General features: G+C 44.2%; 1 long non-coding RNA gene across 2 annotated transcripts; it reads left to right on the top strand.

The window, feature by feature from the left end:
- Positions 1-10,480: 10,480 nt before the first annotated feature.
- On the top strand, positions 10,481-14,564 carry LOC309341622. Of its 2 annotated transcripts, XR_014156443.1 has the most exons (3): positions 10,481-10,638; positions 12,157-12,272; positions 14,407-14,564. It is a non-coding gene; the product is annotated as an uncharacterized lncRNA (long non-coding RNA). The 2 variants fall into 2 exon arrangements; XR_014156444.1 differs by lacking the exon at positions 10,481-10,638 and having other exon boundaries at positions 12,133-12,272.
- Positions 14,565-14,998: the final 434 nt, after the last annotated feature.

Here is a 14,998-nt window from a genome sequence, read left to right as displayed (position 1 = left end):
GCGACAATATTATTTTGCAATGAATTTATTGAGGTGCAGTTTCTGTAAATGAGCAGTTCTTCTCTTCAGTTTTTATTCCAGAGCAGGCGTGGATACCCTTTGGCCCTCCGTATGTTGCCAAAAGTAGAATTTGGGAGTTGTAGTTCAGCAGCATATGGAGGCCCAAAGTTTCCCCACACCAGAAATAGAGGGCTTGGTTAGAAAGTAGGACATATTACCATTTTATCACTGTAAAATTGTTCTGGGCGAGGCTTGAGTCACAAAACAACCAGTTACTGTTGAATACAAATTGTTTTCATTTTCCTGCCACTCTGCTTCAGTCTGCTCAGGAGCTGGGCCTGGTATAAAAGGAAATTCTCAAAAGTCATTTGTCTCCATTGTCCCACATAATAGGTGCCAATTTTCAGCATGTCTACGTAAAGAAGCGGCCATGCTTTTTTACACATTCAAAATGTCTTTATGTGAGGTTTGGGGAGGAGGGCAATAAAAAGAAGTTGCTGGTGCAGACAAAGCCAATTTATGATCATGGGTGCCTTGAAGAGCACTTTGAAGCAAGATTCTAGGAAACTCCCTCTGCCTTAAAGTCCCTCGGATGAACAATGTTGACAAGCAAACTGCGAAGGGGCTAATCTGTTAGCCATCCTTGAAAATTACCCTTTGGACATTCCCTCTTGCCAGTGGCATAACATGGGTGCCCACGTCCGGGGTAGGACAAGTGTTGCACTCCCTGGTGGACTAGGGCAGCTGGGGTGGGGGTTGCACCAGGGGGTCATGAGCTGAGTCTGCATGGAGGGTGAACTGGAGCCTGCCTCCAACAAGCTCCTTGCCCGCTGCCTCCATCCACCTGCCCACTAGAACAACCCACCTGCTGCCACAGGATGCTGTCAGTGGCTCCCGGCTGGTTGCCCAAGAAAGCATAACCACAAGGTAAAGTTTCTTACAATCCTGTTTTATTTCAAACTTTACACAGAGTGGCTATAGAACCCACTTCTTGGATAATGGCATTGCCCTGAGTGGATCTCCACGCACCGTTTTTCCCATTTCCTCATTTGTCATCATATCACCTCCTCTACAGGTGCTGCTACATGCCTTGTATCTTTGAGCTCTTTGCTCTCCTACTTTTAAGACTCGCTGGGTTCTGGGAGATGGGGGGTCTGGAATGCTTTCTAATGACAACCTGTCAGCCAGGTGCTGTTCTGGTTCTCCCATGATTTCCCAACTTTCCCCCTCATCTGCCTCTGAGCTGTGACCTCCCTCAAATCCCTGTTGTAAATCTATACTGTTTTCCTCTTCCTCCTCCCTGGAAGGGTCAGGATGGGGAGGTGGTCTCCACCACTCCTCTGCCCAGTCCCTGACACTGCCTGTTGTGGGGGCATCTGTTTGTGCCCCCTCAAAAATGTGTGCCTGGGGCCATGGGCCTTCTGGCCCCCCATGCTGCACCTCTGCTTTTGCTGTTGTCACAAATGGCACCGCTTGACTTATTAAGAGATGGACAACTCCCAAGCAGGATTTTCAGAGACTGGAATTTGCACCTTAGTCATCCTCCTTCACCATATGTCCTAGCTAAACAGCAGCAGCAGCAGCAGCAACAACAACCAGAATTACACAGGATGTTAGGTAAAGGTAAGGTAAAGGACTCCTGGATGGTTGAGTCCAGTCAAAGGTGACCATGGGGTATGGCACTTATCTCGCTTTCAGGCCGAGGGAGCCGGGGTTTGTCCACAGACAGCTTTCTGGGTCATGTGGCTTCTGGCGCAATGGGACATCATGATGGAAGCCAGAGCGCATGGAAATGCTTGCTGATCAGAAGCTTGATGGTTCAAATCCCCGCAACGGAGTGAGCTCCCATTACTCTGTCCCAGCTCCTGCCAACTTAGCAGTTCAAAAGCATGCAAGTGCAAGTAGATAAATAGGGTACCGCTGCTATGGGATATTAGGCTAGCTTCAAACACATAAAGCAGAGCAATGGCGGACCAGGCCAAAGGTCCACCTCGTCCAATATTCAGCTTTCACAGTGGCCAGTCAGAATGTGACAGCCCAGTCCCCACTCTCAGTTCCTGGCAATGGGTATTCAGAGGCAGAATGCCTCCAGCTGCAGAGGGAAGAATAATGTGTCAACAATGTTTTTAATGTTTGAAGTTTTTTTTAATATTTTGCTGGAAGCCTCCACAGGCAGCATATAAATAGAATTATTATTATTAAAGGGCAAGAGTAGATAGCAAATGCATATTTATGTTTGCTAAAAAGAATGTGTTTGTGTGTGGCCAATCTTTTTTCCTGAATCAACTTTTTGTCAGGCTGTCTTGGGTGCAATATACATTTACGTGCGACTAAGTTTCATTGAACTTAATGGGGCGGATTTAGGGCTGTGCAGGCAGTGAATAGGTCCTGGGAGCTGGGCTTGGGCAGGAGACATGAGGCTCCGACAGGGTCCTAGAGCCTTCCCACCTCCTTCCCAAAGCCTTGTTAGCACTTTCCAAGCTTTGGGAAAGATGTGGGTGGGCTCTAGGACCCTGCCAGAACCCTTGCATCTCCTTTCCAAAGACAGGTATCTCCTTACCAGCCTTTGGACTGAGGGGCAACAAATTTGACCTCGCACCATGATACCCAAGTCTGCCATTGGTCTGAGTAGGTATGCACAATATAAATCTGGACTATAAGAGAGCAACACTGGACCTTCTGGAATCTTCTATTCAGTCATCTGCTCAAAATACAATGACACATAGTCCCCCCCCCCCAATAATAATTTCACATCTCCAGTATATATAAACTTGATCAACGTAACATTTCAAACATCTCTAGGATGTGTCATAATCCAAATTCTATAATTCCCAATTTATGTGGTATCACATATCAACCACAGGACATTTTAAACAGGGTTTTTTTCAAGTTTGCCAATTGCAAGGTACTAAAAAGGGTGTTTTTTCATATCCATTGCCCAATATATTGTGGCACAGAGCCCTTAAATCTCTTTCCCACTTGTTCTGAAATGACATTATTTTTTATATTATCAAAGAAAAGTATTTGATAAATCTGTCCTGTTGCTCCTTTGTTATTACTCTGATACATCAAGTGCTCACATTTAGTTAGGCTTTTGATTGGACCATAATTTTTGTCATTGCCGCAGCAGCGTTCAATTTGAAAATATTGAAATAAGCATGGTTCATCTGTCTCCCCGGATCTCCAGATTTTAACTCCCATCCCCTCCCACCCCCATTTCTCCCTCACCCTGCAAAATGCAATGCAAATCTGGGAGTTCCTCCTCAGGCAAACTGTGTATGTCAGTTGTCTAGGAGGGACTGGGAATGAACCAGAACATTGGCCCTACAAAATGCTTCCTGCATCTATCTCAATGGCTCCGTGTTGAAGACAAGCCATGGAAGAGTGACAATGCAATGCAAAGCTTTCTACATAGCAGAGCTTGCCTTGAAGGGAAGAAAGATTGAGCCTCTGAGCTGCCACCATCCAGCTCCCCAAACTGTCACCTCAGGGGCTTATCAGAGTAACCATTAATCCATAACCTTAATCAACGGCATTAAATAGAATTCCAGTTTTGTTTACCAAATGCCTCATCATTACTTTGATGTTCTGGATGAGGGATAGCAGCTTTTTCCTTCACATTATTAAAAATCCTTGCTCGGAAATGCTACCAAATATAGTTAATAGCAGACCTCTCAAGTGTTACTGACAGGAAGTGTCTAAATTTTAAAGCACCCAGATCTGGTAAAATTTATTGAGGAAGGATGCCACAGCAGAGAAGAAACAGCCACAATGTCTTATAAACAAGCAAATGAGGGCAACCTCGATAAAATAGCAAGGCTAAACATGCCAGTTTCTTATTTATATCTTAAGAAAGCTTTAATTCTTAAATCTCAGCACTGTAGAAGACTGGCAAAACATGAGGAAGGCATAAAAAGGCCCCTAAAACTTCCCCATTTTCTGCTTCTTGTTTCAGGGTGTTAATTCTCTTTCATGTCGAAATTTACAGGACTCCTTTGAAGTCTTGGTTATTTCAAGAATGCTATCTACCCTCTTTTCCAATTATGTTTTAAATTCATTAAGTCAATTGGAAATTTGGGTTTTCAAGCTTGTTTTGATAGTGAATGCAAGAGACACGGAATGCTGAAAGATCAATGGCATCATCTATTCTTCGGCTGACATTCTCAAGGACCATTGATTTCCACATGTGTGGAAGGGTTCATTGGAGATACATACGTGGTCACTAACAGTAGAATGACCAAGTTCCTAACATTTCTCTGCCCCCTCTGGGTGTGTGACTTGGTGAATGCCAGTGGCATGCAGTGAAATTTTTTGTAGGGGAACAGTTACAGCCATCGGTGCCAGCTTGTGAGGGCAATGCGGGGAAGAGGAATGTCGCACACATGAGCATTGTGCCTCCCTCCCTAAGCTGGACAGAAGCTTCCTGGGCTTTGGAAGGGAGGTGCGGGAATGTTGAAGAAAGTAGGAGAGGCTATATTAATTAAATATTATCCTTCCACACTCACATTAGTGAGCAAGTAGCAGAGCACATTCCCTTGCACGCTGCTGGAAGCAAATGGATGGATTCGTTAGAATCATTTAAGTTAAGCAATCCGCTCTGGTTTTTCCTGGTAAATTTCCCCTTTATTTCCCTCTTAAAATAACAACAACAACACAACAGTCTTCTTTAAAAGTAATGGTAAAGTTACTTGCATTCATTTCACAGTAGTATCCTGAAGGCTGGCTTTATCTTGTGGTTACATTTATAAGGGAAAAAAGTCTGAGACAGGCCTCAGACTTTCTACCTTGTGGCTTCCATCCTCTGTAAGGATGAGCCATGTGGAAGATAGCAAAAAAGCCAAAGAAGTCCAAAAGAGGAAGATGGCAGTGTGACCAGTCCTTTTTTAGGGTCTGCTAGGGTCACACCCATCTACCTGGTCACACACAGGGGGAGGATGCTCCAGAGCAGGTATGACAGGAAGTCCTCCCTGTCTGGAGCAATATTCCCCTGTGTGTCCACTCTAGGCAACAGGAAATGTTGTATTTGATTGCTACAGTGATGACACATCCCACAGGAGGCACCAGGGGAACACTTAGGGGACTAGCTTAGTCCCCCTAGTCCACTGACCGCACACCACTGGTGAATGCAGATATAAATAAGGGATTCACATGAACCCCATTGCATGTAAGAGAGCTGTGGGACCATGCAGGCTAGCCCCATTTCTACTCTTGATGTGCCCAGTGACCACAACCAGGCGTGTGCATACACCATCATATGATTCACAAAGATATTCTTAGGATCAACATCCACTGGCGGAGGAAGAGGGGGGTGGGGCAGCACACCGCCCCCGGCACCACAATCCTGGTGGGGTGCCATTGTGACTGCCTCCCCTGTGCTGGGCACCACGCTCCCACAGGCGGCACGCCAAGCCCCCGGGACATGCACCAGCCACACCTCTGCATGCTCTCTGCCCCCGGTGCCGGAACATGAAGCTCCGCCACTGTCAACATCATCACATTGTGTCATTCTTTGAGGCCTTCTTGTACAAATATATAGCTGCCTCCATGGGCCCGGTGATGGCAGCCATCTTTCCCCCAAAGAATGGCCCTGGGGCACACTCAGGTTGCTCAGTCCAGCAGGTGTGTGAGGCCTAGCAGTCCCTGCCAAATCTGAATCCTTGCAAAAAGCATTTCAGCTGATTTTTCACCCAGCATACCAAATATCCAGCCATGGGCCACACAGTTAGAAAGCCTCTGCCTCCCAGTCTCATTTTCAGTCACTGGAAACTTGTTTTCTTTTCTCAGGCTAAGCAGGAAGAAACTATTATGGCTACGCAAGGATCTGGCACTGTTGATAGTGCAGCTGATGCACAATACCAAAGGATGTTTGGGGACCTGGCACATCTGCTCCTTGCCTAAAATTTACAAGCCAATGAAATTTGTGAGAATGCTATATGGAATTGGGAGTGGATCCAATTCCTCTGATATAAGGTCATTATGCAGAGCAAAATTAGATGGCTATAGAGAGCAGCTGATGTCCCTAGAACACCCATAAGTTTTTTTTAATACTGGACAAGCCAGAGGAAATCCCCTCCCCATTTATCCTCTAGACTGTATGTTGGGAGTGGGGGATAATAATGAAACACCCAAACCAGGCATACAGATTGGCTTGCAGATCTAGGCTGTGGATAGCAATGTGCAATTTTCTCCTGGACTTAAAGTTGTTTCTTTGTGTTCTTTTTCAGTGTCTTCCTAGACACATGGGTGGTCCTGCCCTGGTGTTGAGCTTTGTAGTGGAACAGCTGATAATGAATTCAAGGAGCTCCTGCTAGAAGTGGGCAGTGCTTCGTCTTCCTCCTTGAGCATTTCCTTCCGAATAGCTACATCTCCAAAGTTGCTTGACTCAGTCAGTCTCTTGCTACGGGACAAGTGAACTTCAGTAGGCATTGCTTTAGACAATCCCAACCTTGGGTCTCCAGTTGTTTTTGAACTACAACTCCCATCATCCCCAGCTAGCAAGCCCAGTGGTCAGGGATGATGGGAATTGTAGTCCAAGACCCATGGTTGGGAAACATTGCTTGAGACTGCAAGGATTACTGACCGAAGGCCATCATTTTGGGTGCCTTGAGGCAAATGGGCACAGCTGCCCTGAAACATGACAGTCTCCTTCCAAGGAACATTCTCCTTCCCAGTGACCATTCTGCCTCCTTCAGACAGACAGCATCACAATCACAATGGCCATCTCTTACCTTCATGCAAGCAGCATTAACATGAGGTCACTATGATTTGGTCGGGTAGCAGGGTTCAAACTGAACAAGCAAAAAACTAAGGTTTCGGAGAAAAACTTGACATCTTTGGAAATAGATGAGTTTCAGAAAGAGACAGAATTAAATGTTGTTAAAAAAGTAAAATACCTAGGGGTAAACCTGTCTGCCAAAAATCTGAATTTGTTTAAAGATAATTATGAAAAATGTTGGTCAGAAATTAAGAAAGATTTAGAGATCTGGTCAAGATTGAAACTTTCCTTGATGGGCCGAATTGCAGCTATAAAAATGAATGTATTGCCGAAGATGTTATTTTTGTTTCAGACCCTACAGATCATAGACAGAGTGGAGTGTTTTGGGAAGTGGCAGAAAGATATTTCTAGGTTTGTCTGGCAGGGCAAAAAGCCCCGAATAAAATTTAAAATACTAACGGATGCCAAAGAGAGAGGGGGGTTTGCCCTGCCAGATTTAAGGTTATATTATGAAGCTGCGGCTTTCTGCTGGATGAAAGAGTGGTTATTACTTGAGAACACTGATGTCTTGGATTTGGAAGGGTATGACAATGCTTTTGGGTGGCATGCATATTTGTGGTACGACAAGGTAAAGGTTCATAAAATGTTCAAAAATCATATTGTCAGAAAAGCTATATTCGCGGTCTGGACAAAATATAAAGACTTATTAGAGAGTAAAACCCCGAGGTGGTTATCACCAGTGGAGGCCAAGGCTAGAAAAAGACTCAATATGGAGGTCGGATGGCCAAAATATTGGGAAATGATAGAAAAAATAGGAGACAACTGGAGACTGCAGAGCTTCGAAAAATTAAAGAATAGGGTGCAAGATTGGTTTCATTATGCTCAAATTCAAGAAGTCTTTAAGTCTGACAAAAAAACAGGATTCCAGCTGGAAAAATCGAAACTAGAGACAGAACTGTTAGAACCTAAGACTAAGGTACTTTCGAGAATGTATAACTTGCTGCTTAAATGGAACACTCAGGATGAGATAGTCAAATCAGCCATGATAAAATGGGCTCAGGATATTGGGTACAACATTATGTTTGAAGACTGGGAAAGGTTATGGACCACTGGAATGAGATTTACGGCATGCAATGCCTTGAAAGAGAATATTATGAAAATGATATATAGGTGGTACATGACCCCAGTCAAGCTAGCAAAAATTTACCATCGATCTGATAATAAATGTTGGAAATGTAAGGAGGCTGAGGGGACATTCTTTCACCTTTGGTGGACGTGTCCAAAAGTGAAGGCCTTCTGGGAAATGATTTACAATGAGTTAAAAAAGGTGTTTAGGTACACCTTTCCTAAGAAACCAGAGGCCTTCCTCCTGGGCATAGTGGACCAAAAGGTGTTAAAGAAGGACAGAACATTTTTTATGTACGCAACTACAGCAGCAAGAATACTTATTGCAAAAGTTTGGAAGACACAAGACCTTCCCACGCTGGAAGAGTGGCAGACGCAGTTGATGGACTATATGGAATTGGCAGAAATGACTGGCAGGATTCGAGATTTGGGAGAAGAGACAACGGAAGAAGACTGGAAAAAATTTAAGGACTATTTACAAAAACATTATAAGTTGTATGAATGTTAAGAATCTGCATGATTTGGAAATTTTTGCTCCTGCAACTAGATTGGGAAAATAGAAAATTAAGTTATAAGTAAGAAAAAGGTGAAATTTAAAGTTATTTTATGTATTATTCTAAGGCACAAATATTTGAAAAAAGGTACTTTAAATCTAGAAGTAAAATATTTTGAAAGATACAAATAAGACACGAAATAAGGTAATAATTTGCTGACATGTTTATTGTAAGGAACGCAGGGTGAGGGAGATGTGGGGAAGTCCAGTTAACAATGTAAAAATGCATTTTGAAAGTTGGATCGCTTTTTCTTTTTCTTTTTTCTTTTTTCTGTAAATTGAAAATGTAATAAAAATTTTAATTAAAAAAAAAAAACATGAGGTCACTATGACCTTCGGTCACCTGAAGGAGGTCTCTCCTTCAGCCAGGCCACTTCAGCATGATGCCCAGTCTTTCTCCTTCAGGAAAGAAGCCATTTGGGCATTACATATACAGTGGTCCCTCGGGTTACAGATGCTTCAGGTTACAGAAGCTTCAGGTTACAGAATCCGCTAACCCAGAAATAGTACCTCAGGTTAAGAACTTTGCTTCAGGATGAGAACAGTAATTGTGCTCCAGCGGTGCGGCAGCAGCGGGAGGCTCCATTAACTAAAGTGGTACCTCAGGTTAAGAACAGTTTCAGGTTAAGAACGGACCTCCAGAACGAATTAAGTTCTTAAGCCGAGGTACCACTGTATAAAATCACCACCACCACCACCACCTGTGGCATGAGATCACAGCAGTTAGTTTCCCACCTTCAAGGGTTGCAATGGTCCGCCCCTCCTTCAGGCAAGAGCTTCAGCACGAGGTCACAATGGCCAGTCTCTCTCCCTCAAGCAGCCATGCTCCTTCAGGCAAACAACATTACCATGGCAGCATGGGGTCACAATGGCCAGTCTTTCTCTTTGAGCATCAGTGAGAGGTCACAATGACTAGTCCTTCTCTTTGGTGCTGGCAGCATCAACATTAGCCCACAATGGCCAGTATCCTTCTCTCCCTGAAATGAGCAGCAGCAGAAGCATGCTGGGACACAGCCTTCTCTCTCTATCCTAGTTTCAAGCTTCAGAGAACTGGATCTCTCCCACGGTGGCAGTAATTAAGCAGATCAAACGGAAGGAACATTCTTACCAGATAAGTTCTTTAATAATCACAGCGAGAGAGAAATGAAAGCATAGCATGCTAAAATATGGCGTTGCTCCCAGTAAAGGTTCACCCCTTTCATCCCCATTAATCTATGCCACTCCTACGTCGGGTAATCTGAGCTTGTTGCCATTGCGGTTTCTGTTCCATCACTTTCCAAGCCCATCTAGACTTAGGCAAAGGGCGGGGGGGGGGGCTTCAGGGATGCTATCCAAAGACACTGAATCAGCCAGCTGTCTCTCTCCTGGTGTATGCTCTTCTAGCTGCTCCTCATCCAGTATTTCCCAGCTTTTCTCCTCTAGACTTTGAAGCTGTCCCAGAAACTCCAGCGGTAGCAGAATGCTGCAGCGAGGCTCCTCACGGGGTCTCTGCCATGGGAGCATATTCACTCAGTGCTTTTCAAGCTGCACTGGCTCCCGGTGGAGTACAGGGTCAGATTTAAGGTGCTGGTTTTGACCTTTAAAGCCCTTCATGGCCTAGGACCCTCGTACCTACAGGACCGCCTCTCCCGGTATGCCCCACAGAGAGCCTCAAGGTCCATAAATAGCAACACCCTAGTGGTCCCGGGCCCTAAGGAAGGTAGATTTGTTTCAACCAGAGCCAGGGCCTTTTCAACTCTGGCGGAACTGGTGGAACTCTCTGCCTCATGAAACCAGGTCCCTGCAGGATCTGATTTCCTTCCACAGGACCTGTAAGACAGAGTTGTTCCATCTGGCCTTGGGCTTGGAGCCAGTTTGATTCCCGCCCCCTCTATCTTTTTTCTTTTCCTTTCTCCTCCTGCGATGAGGCTACATTTTAATATTTTAATGTTTCAATATTTTAATGTTGTATTTTAATTTTGATTTTAAGTTGTATTCATTCAACTTGTTTTTATTATTGCTTGTTAGCCGCCCTTGGCTGGGGAGGGCAGGGTATAAATAAAAATTATTATTATTATTATTATTATTATTATTATTATTATTAGACTTTGCCCTTCTGCAAACCACTGTTCTAAATCAATACTGTCCTGCCCTTGGGAAGCTTCAGAAAAGAGGGGAGCTCTCCCACCCTTCCTAATTAGTCAAGTCCCTGACATCGAGGCAGGCAGAAGGAGGATCATGTGTACATCAGCACTTCCTTGTAGAGGTAAGTATATGTGTGCACAAAAGAAATCTCTCTTGCTCCCTTTCTCTCATTGAGGTGGGCAGCAACACTGTGTGGGCACGTTGATCCCTGTTGTTTGGTGAATCATCCAGAGAACTCATTTAATTGGCAAGAGCAGTGGTGTAATAGACAGACAGATAGTTGTGGCCAAAGAAGCAGCCGCTGAGGACAGGGCAGAGTTGGCTTCTAAGCAACCCCGATGCTATAAGTTCCCCAGGAAACTCTGGCACCAAAATAAGTTGATAGAAGGGAGGCTGGCACATGGACGTTGGCAACACCTCAGCTATATCAGGGCAACGACTTGCAGAGCTGGCCAGATCTGAGCACAGTTAGAGAGTCAAAGCGGTAGACTGCAAGTGAGCAGGCGTAGACAGTGGCATGACACCCCAAGTCAAAGGGAGTCCTCATTTTCAGTGCCTGCCTCCTGGGTGGAAGATGTGAGGCAGGGAACAGCAGCAAGCTATAGGTGGATCAGTAGCTTGTTTGCCCAACAAGCTACCTCTTATTGAGAGACTTGAGAGGAGATGGCAGGGGTGGGAGATAAATCTTGGGCGCTGGGAGAGTCTGGCCTCTGAACACTGGGTGGGATGGGGATAGACCTCTTGGAATGGGATCTCCTGGAACACCTCCTACCTCATTTAGCATTTAAATGAATAGGTGAGGAAGGACACAGAAAATTTAAGCATCTGATCTGCTGCTGTTGTTGTGGTTTAGTCGTTTAGTCATGTCTGACTCTTCGTGACCCCATGGACCAGAGCATGCCAGGGACTCCTGTCTTTCACTGCCTCCCACAGTTTGGTCAAACTCATGCTGGTGGCTTCGAGAACACTGTCCAACCATCTCGTCCTCTGTCGTCCCCTTCTCCTTGTGCCTTCCATCTTTCCCAACATCAAGGTCTTTTCCAGGGAGTCTTCTCTTCTCATGAGGTGGCCAAAGTATTGGAGTCTCAGCTTCACGATCTGTCCTTCCAGTGAGCGCTCAGGGCTGATTTCCTTAGGAATGGAGAGGTTTGATCTTCTTGCAGTCCATGGGACTCTCAAGAGTCTCCTCCAGCACCATAATTCAAAAGCATCAATTCTTCGATGATCAGCCTTCTTTATCGTCCAGCTCTCACTTCCATACATCACTACTGGGAAATTAGGAGCCAGTAAAAGGGAGGTGTTGCTCAGGTGGAAGATTAGATCAGGGTGTGTCACGACACGTTGGTGTGTCGGCTGCAGTGTGTAGGTGTGTCGCACAAACGCTCCCTGCGGTCTTCCTGGGGCTGGAAAGGGTTAGTTTAACCCCCGGTTCCCTAGTAAAATTGAATTGCTGTATCACAAAATGATGCAGAACTGCATTACTGTGTTGCGAAATGATGCATGTCCAAAAAAGTGTGTCACTAACTTGAAAAGTTTGGAAAGCTCTGGATTAGATTGTCATTACATGTCATATAGCTTTAATCAGATCCTTTGAGTCAGTACACTTCTGATCTTAATTCCATTTACATGCTTATTCCAGGGTGTAGGGGGGAGATCTCTTTCCATAGTGGATGGTAATATGGACGTAGAAACAGAGTGTGAAAAAATGGATGCCTCTGATTTTTAACCTTTCTTCCCTGCATGTATTTCACAGAGGTAAGAAGTAATTTAATCTAAAATTATTGTGACTACAAATTGGGTGCTGCAGAGAAATTTTCTCACTTGAATTACCCACCTACGGCACAGAGGCTTTCCTGATGTTGTTGTAGTCCACTTCCAGAAACCCCAACCATCAACAAATGGAGAGCCACATGTTCCTCACCCTTGCTCTAGGACTTGCTCAACTAGCTAAGTAGCAATGGGCACAACCCACATGAGAGAAGTGTTTTGAAGTCTCACAGATCAGTTTGATAGGAGAGTTAAGCACATGTTGGAAAATTTCTCATTGCATTCAACAGGATTGAAAACTGCATAACCTTGGCTGGATCATGCCAAATGCATGTCATATTTTTAAATGATTAGCTAAATTAAAATCTTTATGCCAATGAAAATTCATCTGCCAATGTCACATGCGGCACAATGGGGAAATTAGCAGATTTCTCTTGAGGAAGCTAAAATACTGACCATGGCTAACCAATTCATATTGAAAAGGATATCCCATTATAGTTAAAGAGTGCAGGCTAGAGATCAGTTAGGAACCAGTAACTTAATATTACATTAACTCTTTATGGGCAAAAAACCCATAGTTAACAGACCTTCCTCTGTGATACACACTTTGCCTGATTATATTAATAAGGGGGGGGGGGTGTCAATAAAACAATTTCTTGCCATTTAGAGTTAAGACAGGCTCCACTTTCAGTGTGATGGCTATCACCCACAATAGAAAATTAAGAGAAAGAAAAAAGATATGGTATTGCGTCAGGCAGATCCTACTTTTTCAACTCAGTTTCCACACCGGGTTTATTTGAGTCCTGTTCACCTGCTTCTTGTTTGCAGGGTAATTGCATGTGGACTTGGGCGCAGGCCTTTGCTTTTTAGAGCCATTTCTGATATCACATCTGTTTCATGGGAGAACTGTGCTTTATGCATGATGGTCCGTAATAAAGCGCCCCTGCTTGCATGCTGGGGCTCCATGCAAACAGGACACTGATAAGTTCAGGGATGCTGATTGTGCAGAGCTCTCAAAAAGGGAGCAGGAGCTCATCCTCTGAGTTTTGAGCAGGTGGCACTGTGCTCTCAACCACAGAGCCTCTTGGGCTTGCCAATCGGAAGGCTGACAGTTCGAATCTGTGCAACAGGGTAAGCTCCCATTGGTATGTCCCAGCTACTGCCAGCCTAGCAGTTCAAAAGCACACCAGTGCAAGTAGATAAATAAGTACAGCTGAGGCGGGAAGGTAAACAGCATTTCCGTGCGCTCTGGTTTCCTTCACAGTGTTCCATTGCACCAGAAGTGGTTTATTCATGCTGGCCACATGACCTGGAAAGCTGTAAGTGGACAAATGCTGGTGTGTGATAGTTCAAGAAAGCAGATGCAAAGTTGCAGTGGGTGGGGCTAAAATTCTGGCCCTCATTTCAAGTCAACATTAGCTCTGCTGTACACACAATGAATGCCTGAATAGAGCTAAGCCCACTGCCTTTGGGTGCTGAGCAAATTGGAATATTTAATGATAAATGCTCATTTTTAGAGATGGTGGGAGTATTCACAGCTAGGCACGTAGATAAATAATAAAATAGAGTGCATTTGGCAGCGATGGGTTATGTTTTCATGGTAACAAATGATTATTAGACACAGCACAGCATCAGTAAGCACAGTGTGTTGGATATTGATTTTAACAAAAAGGGAAGGTTGCACCTTTTCTGCAACTGACGTTTGTAAGTAAAGCTATGATATCATTCAGGAGAACTGTGATTTGGTACAACAGATCTAGAATACTGTCTAGTGAAGACATGAAGCTTAGTAATGGGTATATGTCCTGTGTGATGGACTGTCATTTCTTCTCTCACCATGCTCCCGTATTTAAGTGGTTCCAACTTCAAGCAAATAAACCAAAGCAACTGATTGTCCAAGGGACCATGTCAAAATTACTATAGTGTAGTTAAAGCAAATTCCTAAATGCTTGCAAGAAGTCTATATCTATCTATCTATCTATCTATCTATCTATCTATCTATCTATCATCTATCTATCTCATTATAAAACAGTTGATAAAACAGTTATCATTGAGGAGTTTCTACAGCACTCCACAGAGGAAATCCAGAAATAATGTACGTTGCACTTTTCTCTCTTTCTAGTACCTGTTGGTGATGATGATAGCTGAACACAAGGGGATGGGCTGTGTCATAGTGACACTCTATTAATGGTGGCCACTGAGAACAATTACGCGGGAAGTGATAACAGCAATGTTTCTACACAGGCTCCTATCCTTATTAAAGGAATAATTGCTATTTAATGAGCTCCTATTTTCACTAATGGCAGGAGATTAAAGCTGCTAGCCACCAGGTGAATACTAATGGAAATTCCTTAAGCAAATTAGATTATCGTTGCTTTAATTTTAATATGTGGCCGAACACACCGTTTGTTCTTGTCTCCGTCGAGCTAAGCACAAAGCGCTTGCTCTCGCTTTGTACATTTCTTGGCTAGACTTGACTTGGGAGGGGAAATAATATTACAGTCATGACCAAATTTTGCCTAAAGCTCAATTCCGAGTACATTAGGAGGGCCTGCTCCTTGAGCAACACACTGCAGGAATTTCAGGGGAAGTTAAGAGAACTACAGTAAGTTTATCTTAATTGCTCAGGGATGATCCACTTGTATAGTTACACAGTACTTAGCAGTTAGATAGTGCTTGCAAAAGTGTGCAGAGCACGCTATTTTGTGATCCTT

The sequence above is a fragment of the Podarcis erhardii genome, assembly GCF_964252035.2.
Source record: "Podarcis erhardii genome assembly, chromosome: 5".
Taxonomy (NCBI): domain Eukaryota; kingdom Metazoa; phylum Chordata; class Lepidosauria; order Squamata; family Lacertidae; genus Podarcis; species Podarcis erhardii.
Note: the sequence above shows the minus strand (reverse complement) of the source record. Positions and strands in the feature narration are given on the sequence as shown.